This window comes from Cornus florida, unplaced genomic scaffold (assembly GCF_030987335.1).
Source record: "Cornus florida cultivar Cherokee Brave unplaced genomic scaffold, ASM3098733v1 CherokeeBrave_3.0.0_Hap2_Chr05, whole genome shotgun sequence".
In the NCBI taxonomy this organism is placed as follows: Eukaryota; Viridiplantae; Streptophyta; class Magnoliopsida; order Cornales; family Cornaceae; genus Cornus; species Cornus florida.
Genome location: NW_026775575.1, coordinates 29,169,628 through 29,179,259, shown reverse-complemented (window position 1 = coordinate 29,179,259; position 9,632 = coordinate 29,169,628).

Sequence of the window (9,632 nt, the reverse complement as noted above, 5' to 3'; positions counted from 1 at the left end):
CTATAGCAAAAATAGATATATAAAATAGAGTAAATGCAGGTACAACAAAAATATCAAAGTCGACAGACCGGCTGTAAAAATAATACAGTGACAATAATAAAGTATTAAAAGGAGAGAGATCATGAGATAGAAAAGAGTGGGAGCTCAGGAAGATGAGGTAGGACGGGCAGGTCTGGCTCTGCGGATGTCTCTAGATAAATCTCAAAACATGGTCACGACATCCGTGCGGAAGGTAGTGAACTTTGCTCTGTGGGCCGTGAGGTCAGCTCTGATGGCAACAACAGTGTCTTCGAGCGTCTGTAGATGCACTCCGAAGCCGGAGATCTCGCCAGAGATAGAAGATATGAGCTAGGGGAGATGATTTGCAGTAGAAGGGAATGAGAGGCTAGGGTTTGATGTGTTGAGATCAATCCAAATGATCGATCTCAAGACCCTTGGATTGTTTTTAAAAAACATTTCCCGACTAGTTCGATCGATCGAAGATGAGTTGTGATCGATCGAACTTTGATGAATTCCTTTCAAAGTATTTTTGGATTTTTGATTTTTTAAAATTTGTAAAAATAAAATAAAAAATTAGAAAATAAAGTAAAACAAAATATTTTTGATTTGCTTTGAAAATATATATTTTATTTTTTATTTTATTTTATTTTTTATTTTTTATTTTTAAATTAAATAATTAATTAAAAACTAAATAAATTAAAATATTTTTGAATTTTTGAAAACTTGTGGAAAATTGAAACAAAATAAAATAAGAGTGAAAATAGAATAAAATAAAAATGAAAATATTTTTTGGATTTTTGAAAAGTTGAAAAGTCAAACTAAAGTTAAAACAATGAAATGAAGATTTGTGATCGATCGAAACAAGAGTTCGATCGATCATACAGAGAGCAAAAATATGCAGGTTTTTGGTTAAAAAATTTGGCAAAGTGTTAGAACATGAGATCGATCGAACTGGGAAGTTAGATCAATCGAAGAACTTTCAGATCGATCTTGGAATGTTTCGAACAATCAGACAGAGAGCTGAAAATATACAGGTGGATGCAGGCTCAAAATTTTTCTAAGTGTTGAGGCATGAGATCGATCGAGCTTGGAAGTTGGATCGATCGAATGTCTCTTGATCTATCTGAGAATTAGTTCGAACGATGGGACAAAGAGGTGATTTGGATGCAAGTTCTGCAGGCTCAAAAATATTCTAAGTGTCAACACTCAAGATTGATCGAACAGGATAGTTAGATCGATCGAAGGTCTTATGTTTGATCCAACTAAGAACTAAGATCGCAGATTTTTCTTGGATCGATGGGACAGAGAGCCTATTTGGATGCAGGCTTAAAAATTTTCTAAGTGTTGGATTCAGATGGAAGTTTGATCGATCGAACTCAGGTATGAGATCGATCGAACTTATGCAGAATGCTAAAAAATGACATGAAAGCTCATGCAATCCTCACCAAAGTTCCTTGAAATGCATATGAACCAAAAACAAGTATCTAGACTTCGCAAGAAATGAAATGAAAGATAGAAATGGGGGAGGAATAGGGTTTTGACACCCTACGACTGCTTTTGCTAGTCTTTAACGTCCCTAGCAAGATATTGGGCTCTTTTAGCCCGGATCAAAGATCTTATAATGCTTCCCCTCCTTGTTGGGGTGATGGATACTTTGAACTCTACCCAACAAATAGTCCTTTAAAGAACTTGTTGGATCAAGCTCAAAAGAGGCTTTTGATCCTTTGTCTATACCATCAAAACTTTTGGGCTTCCATGCCCTTTCAAAGTAAGAATTTGAAACAACACTTTGAGAATGCAAGGTTGAAGATGATCCTTTAGAAACCCTTGCGCCACATAAAAACTCATTTCCTTCACTATTGAATTCATGACATTTTTCTACAACATTGACCTCTCCTTCATATTTGTCAAATGAATTGGGTGTAGGATTAAAGATATTCAACTTCACCTTCATGTGGCCAAATGAAATCTTCATTAATTGATGTTGGCATTTGCGGTTGCCAAGAAAGGACGGCTAAGGATAACGGGAATTTGGCTCTTAGTATTGGAAACCGGTTCCGTGTCTATGACAACGAAATCAACGGGAAAGAAGAATTTATCAATCTTAATCAAAACATCTTCAATGACACCTCTAGGCTTTTTAATGGATCGGTCGGCAAGTTGCAAAACTACCGACGTCGGTTTCAATTCACCTAAGCCTAGTTTGACATAAACTGAGTAAAGAAGAAGGTTAACACTTGCTCCTAGGTCAAGAAGCGCCCGATTAATGATATGTTCACCAATGATGCATGATGTAGTGGGTGAACCGGGGTCCTTAAACTTTGGAAGAGTGTTATGTTGTAAAATTGAGCTTACTTGCTCGGTTAAAACCACTTTTTTTTAGTGCTTGTCTTTTGTTCTTTTGATTTTGGGTGCACAAGTCTTTTAAAAATTTGGCATAAGCCTGTATTTGCTTGATTGCATCCAAAAGTGGGAGATTAACTTTTACTTGCCTAAACATCTCCAAAATCTCATTGGTCTTGACTTTTTGCTTTTTTTCTAAATAGACCCTTTCAAGGCGTCCGGAAATGGAACTCTTGGCTCGAAAACATTTTGAGAATTTTCTTTTAAAGCCTTTTCAACACAAGAAGTTTTCAAATTAGGTTTCAATTCACTTTTCAACAAGATTTTCTCAATATCATTTTTCAAAACTTCCTTCAATGGATCATTTTGAAGATCGCTTTTCAAATCACATTTTTCAGCTTTCTTATTTATAAGATCATGCACATGCAATGAAGGAGGAATAGAATGTGAAACGGGACGGGTGACAACTTGTGGTTGCACCAGTTCACTCTCTTCATTGGTCATTTCTACTTGATTGTCCACAACTCTACCACTCCGCAAGGTGGTCACCGCATTAACATGTTCTATGGTACACCCCTCCGATGAGGATTGGGTTTCCACAACACATTGTTGCTTAGGCGGGGCATAGGCATCTTTCTCTTCTCTCTAGCATTAAGAGTGCTAGCTATTTGCCCTACTTGGGTTTCTAGCTTTACAATAGATTGAGAGTGAGAATGAAGCAATTGTGTGTTAGCCTCTAAAGTGCCCAAAGCATTTAAAACTTTCTCTTCAAAAGCAGGACTTCAAGAATTACCTTGGGAATATGATTGGTTGGGAAAATGAGAATTAGAGAATTGATTCCCTTGTGATTGGTATGGCCTATAACCTTGGGATCCTTGGTTTTGCATTGGAGGTGGAATATACTTCCCTTGAAAATAGCCTTGGGGAGGGTTTGAGGCTTCCCCTTGGTTTTTCCATGAGAAGTTTGGATGATTTCTCCAACTTGGATTATAATGAGTACCATAAGGATTGTTCCATTGGTTCACAAAAGCCGCATTGACTTGCTCATTAGGCTCATTTTGCACTTGTCCATGAGGATAATGAGAAGTAGAATGAAGAACACTAGAACAAGTCATACATGTTTCATTTGATGCACGATGAGAATGGTTAGGGAAGAAGTTACTTGGTTCACCAAGTTTTGGTTAATAAAAAATTGATCAAACTTTTGAGACAAAGACTTCATTTCGGCCTCTATTTCATTTGAATGTTCGACTTGATGTAAGCCAACACTCTTCCTACCTTGTGAATTTCTACCATTCTTGGATGATAGTGTTCTATGCAAAGAATTTTCACTCATACTTTCATAGAGACGCCATACGTCATCCTCATGCCTATCAATGTAAGAGCCACCCATAGAAGCATCAACCATGCCCTTATAATTATCCGATAAGCTCTCAAAAAAATATTGAACTAATTGCCATTTGGGCATGTCATGGTGTGGACACTTCCTTAGCAATTCATTAAAGCGTTCCCATGCCTCATGGAATGTCTCTTCATCCCCATATGTAAATTCTCGAATTGAGGTCCTCATGGCATTGGTCTTAGAAACCGGATAGTACTTCTTCAAAAACTCTTGTTGCATTTCTGCCCAAAAAGTGATTGAAAAAGGCCTACGATTGTTAAACCAATATTTTGCCTTGTCCTTAAGGGTGAATGGAAAAAGTTTAAGCCTTAAGACTTCTTCCGGCATGTCCGTATATTTTACGGAAGAACAAACTTCAAGAAACTAATCCAAATGCTTATAGGGTTCTTAACTTGGAAGGCCATGAAAGATAGGAAGCATTTGAATGGTTTGTACTTTAATTTCATAATGGTGTGCTCGAAATGGTGGCAATTGGTGTGGGTGCATTATATTTATTTGGCACATAATGGTCTCTCAAAGCAAATGGTGGGTTAGCAACTTGAGGTGCAATATGAACACCTTGATTTTGAATTCCTCGATTGACAATGGGAGGTTGTGGAGTATACATGGGCCTAGGCATTCCGAATGGAACTTGGCCTTGTTGTTGTGGTGGTTGGTGAATGTATGGCCTAGGCATGCCTAATGGTACTTGAATGTTTTCATTGTGCACATTTGGATGAAGGATATCTTGTTGGTCTATGTGACCAATGTCCTCAATATAGTCATCATTATGGTCATCCATTGATAGGGGGGTTCTATTTGAACTTCCCCTTCCCCTAGGATTTCTAACGATAGATTCAAGATGCAAATTAAGAGGGGCAAGAGTTGGTTTTAATGAACGACGCCCATGCATGCACAATATAAGACACAAGAAACACAAAGAATGACAAACACTATGCCTTCACAACAATGTAATGAAACTCCCTCCATAAACACTTAACCCATATTCCTATGCTTTAACAAAGATGATGCAAAGAACAATAAAATAGCCTCCACGTGGGCTCGATTTATCTAAGAATTGAATTACAAGCCTCCACACGGGCCAACGATTTAACTAAGGAATTGAGTAAAGAAAGTCTCACAAAGGTCCTTTAGCACTTCAACTCCAAATTTTAAAGCTTAGCTTAGCAAATTTTTTTAAGTTTTTAGCATTTTTCCTTTCTTTGCTTGCTTGAATTGAATGCTCAATGGATCATTTGCTTGCTTCCTTTCCAACAATACACCTAGTTAAGTAAGAATAACACAATAAGTAACCAAAAAGAAAAATAAAAATAAAGTAAAAACACGATCAAAAGAGTACTAATCCTAATCAATTCCAGAAATACGACGTCGCCTAATCTAATCAACTAATCCCTGGCAACGGCGCCAAAAACTGGTGGTTGATTGCCGTCATCCTACCATCCGTTTGAGAGTGTGCATTAAGGCGAGGGCCAAGTTTTACATTTATAAAGCCACTACTACCTTTACTAAAAATATAGCTAGGGCGAGTAGGGACCGTCCTAAAGGATTATGGGGATTGAGCAATGTCAGAGTTAATTGTGGAATCGTTATTAGGGCTAGTAGGTCGAGTGATCAAACAATTGGTTGGTTGGTTGATTAAAGAGCAACTAAATTAAACTAAGTAATAGTAAAAGAGTGCAATTAAGAATAAGTAAGAGAGAGAAGAGTCTTGGGGTTTAGAGATCACCACCAAGCAATGCATTTCTATATCATTGACAAGTGATTAATGAGGGCAAATAGTGGGTTGTAATAGTGGTGGTGTATGTATTTGGTTGATTCAATAACCAAGTATGACTAGTTAAGCATGTATTGTCTAAACATCATGTGAAAGGCACAATATATCTAAGCTATGAAGCATATATTGTCTAAACAACAAGTGAAAGGCACAATAAATCAAAACAAGTTATTAATCCTTTCATTAAGCTCACAATCCAAATACAACACAAGGATAGAGAAATATGCTAATTGCATTCACAAGCTTGGATCATCAAACAATAAGCATAAATTGTCCTCCCATTTAACACTACACTACAACTACACTACATCTACACTACTAGTATGAAAATAAACTAGGGGAGAGGCACAATCCAAGAAGAGGTAAGTATGAACCATCAAGAGAATCACAAAAGCATTCTTTTAAGCACAATGTTTTGACAATCTCTAAATCTATAGCATCAATACACATAGACATGCATCAATAACACAAAATCTAGAGATAAACACATGAACATCTATTCTAGCATACATAGACATATGGATAGAATGAAATGACCAATTGGAAGTATTAAACCACATAAATCATTGAATAAACAAGATCTATATATATCAAAGTGTCAAAACATCAATTACAACACTAATCCCTCAATAATACATAAGATTAAGATATAGAAAGCATGCTTGGGGCTAACTCTAGCCCCAAGAGGATGTCTAGCCACTCATGGTGAGGATGCTCCATCCCTCAAAGGCTAACTCCATGGAAGAGGTTTGCTCCTTGTTGATGAAGATCTCCAATGGTGTCTCTAGCCTCCTCCTCCTCTAAACTTCCTCTCCAAGAGATGATATCAAAAATAATGTTGGCTCTCCTTTGAAAAAACAATCCTTATCCTTATATAGGTAGGTCAAAATGACACCCAAAATGAGCTGGGGTCGTGCACACAATATTCCCTAATGATTGGATAAAGGATGACTTTCAATGGGATGGAATTTTAACTTTTTCGCACTGGAGGAAGTTGGATCGCTCGAAAGGAAGTGAGATTGATCGAAAGTAAGTGAGATCGATTGAACTTAGGCTGGATCGATCCAACTGGCTGAGCTTTTTGGAAAAGACAAATCTGAGATATTTGTTGGAGATATTTATGGGAAAAAGACAAATGTGGTTGATGAGTGGTACAGTCGTGGATAGGATCAATCATTTGGATAAGGGCAAAGGTGTTCGATCGATCGAAGAATGATGTTGGATTGATCGAACTTTTGGACTTAAGTGCTTTGGGTTAAGGCTTCGATCTATCTGAAAGTACTGAGATCGATCAATGTTCGATCGATCGAACCTTAGACTTGGATCGATCGAATTTGCTACTTTGCTTCATTTTGCTTCTTTCTTTCTCCACTTTGTTCCTTTCTTTGTTGAATCCCAAAATTGCTTCAATTAAGCTCTTATTTGGCCGAGTTAGCTTATTTTCAGGATAAGTGCCTGAAAATGGACATAATAAGAAATCAATCTAAAATGGTAAAGTAAGATAGATAAAGGTACTAGAATGCCTAAGCTTAAGGGGTTTAAATACGCACTTTTCAGTGCTCATCACACCCCCAAACTTAAATATTGCTAGTCCCTAGCAATGAACTAGAAAGTAAAGGAATAAAATGAACAACTATACAACTATAAATAGAAAGCAATAAATGGATAACGCCACTTTCGTAGGGAACATGATTGCATTTAGTATATGCAACAAGCCTTTTAAACCCCTAGGTTACCCCTAGTGGACGAGTGAAGTCTTGTGAGGGTTTCCAGAAATGGTACCCACAAACAATAAGCTCATTCTTTCAAAAGAGGCACCAATATTACAAACAAGCATTGGGAGAAAACTACCTCAAGTATGCAATTTTTCAACCCTTTCCAAGGAATCTCTCAAAATTTCAATATCAAGCAAGCAAGTATGGTCCTCCACAAATCAAGAAAATGATCATGCAAATCAAAACAACTCTAGAATTCTTTTGAGTGGACCGGCATCAATGTGTTGCTATCTAAGCCAACTAAAGAATTAATCACAGCCTTATCCTCAAATTAGCATACAAATCTAGTATCGATCATTAAGACGAAAAGTGGACCTTTAATTAAAGCTTTATTATTCTATGTGTGTTTATTATTTTCATTCGATTTTTTTTTTTTTATTTTTTATTTTTTTTTTTTCAGGATCAAAGATGGAAGTATAGTGCAATGTGTTGATCTATTAAGCTTTCTAGCGATTCATGAGGTTAAGCGTTAGGTTAATGACTCCCAAACCAGACGGCTTTAGGGCATTAGGCATTCAAATACCCCTACGGACTTACAAGCTCAAATCAACTAGGCTACAAATTAAGACAACAACCATCTAATCATTTCCCACTTCTCACCATTTGGGAGAAGTCCTCACTTTTTATTACTTTTTTTTTTTTTTTTTTGAATAAACAAATTCAATTATTAACTTAGAGTTTGGGCCCTCCACCTTTCGGCGCGAGAAGTTCAGTGCTTGATGAGGCTAGAATCCCGGCTACTTAGTGAAAAAGGGTTGTTATCCACCTTTATCAAGAATGAAAGCTTTCAATGCACTACTAGCTCAATTGGGATATAACCAATTCAATAATCAACAAAGCATGTACCCCACAAATGAATGCTTGTGTGTGCCTGTGCTAGTGTAAAATACTAAAGTGAATCTCAAAATAATCACAAAATCAGGATGATGTGGACCACAAATGCAAGCAAGATATCAATCTTTTGAAAATTTTACTCCTAAATGGCATTCATAAGGCATACAAGGAGTATTGGACTCTCAAGTCAAGCAATTTTTAAATTTTAAGCAATATAGTCCTCAAAAGATCAAAATCATGGCTAGGTATGGACCAATCATAGAAATATCCCTCAAATACACGAGTCATGCTAAAAGTTTGAATTTAAAACTATCACTATAGAGCACCATTCCCCCCAAACTTAAATTGCACAATGTCCTCAATGTGCAAAGAGAACAAAGGAAAGAGTATACCGGTGCAACTAAGCAAGAATGATCGGGACTGAAGTATCCGAAGTGGGTGGCATGGCCCTTGCAAACTTGGGATGAACTGTGGTCCTGAAAATTGGCACTTGGATAAACTTATCAGATAACAAAATAGGATAATCAGTGCATAGTGAACATACAAGTATAAATGGGATAAACAAAAAATGAAATGAGAGAGGTATAAGGGTGGTCCTAAAAATTAGGTAGCACTCTCTCACTGAAGTCACTATGATATACCTGATGGAGTCAAACATACAAATATGAGAATACAATCAGATGACATCCATAGTAAAAATAGATATATAAAATAGAGTAAATGCAGGTACAACAAAAATATTAAAGTCGACAGACCGGCTGTAAAAATAATACAGTAACAATAATAAAGTATCAAAAGGAGAGAGATCATAAGATAGAAAAGAGTGGGAGCTCAGGAAGATGAGGTAGGACGGGCAGGTCTGGCTCTGCGAATGTCTCTAGATAAATCTCTGAACATGGTCGCAACATCCGTGCGGAAGGTAGCGAACTCTGCTCTGTGGGCCGTGAGGTCAGCTCTGATGGCAACAACAGTGTCCTCGAGCGTCTGCAGACGCCGGGGGTAAAATCTGGTATGGAGGAGTCAGAAGACAGCTCCTGGGTCTGTTCCTGCTCGGGGATTGGTGACCCGGCTGAAGAATGCTGAACTGCGTCATCCGCTAAGTGCTCTAAGTTAATGTCTATATCAATGTCATCATGCTTGGCAACTGGATCGACTGGGGCATCGTCCGCTGCGGGAGCTGCTGCTGCTGGATCTAATGGTGCCGGGGCTACTTGTGCTGCTGCCTCCTCCTCTAACTCCAGCTCTGCAGTAGCCAGTACAGTATCGGTCTGCAGGCGAGTGATAATAGCTCTATAGCTCTTGTCCCAGTCCTTCTTGAGGAAGTGACAGGAACCTCTCTCGGGGTTCTCTTGCGGGTGGATGGGATAGCGCTGGTCTATGAGAATCATGGTGATGAGGTGGCTGAATGGAAGAAACTTGGCCCTTCCGAGTGCCTCCTTGCTGATGTACTCATCGTAGAGCTTCCTCATCACGCTCCAAATAAGCGCAGGAATAGACACCCAGT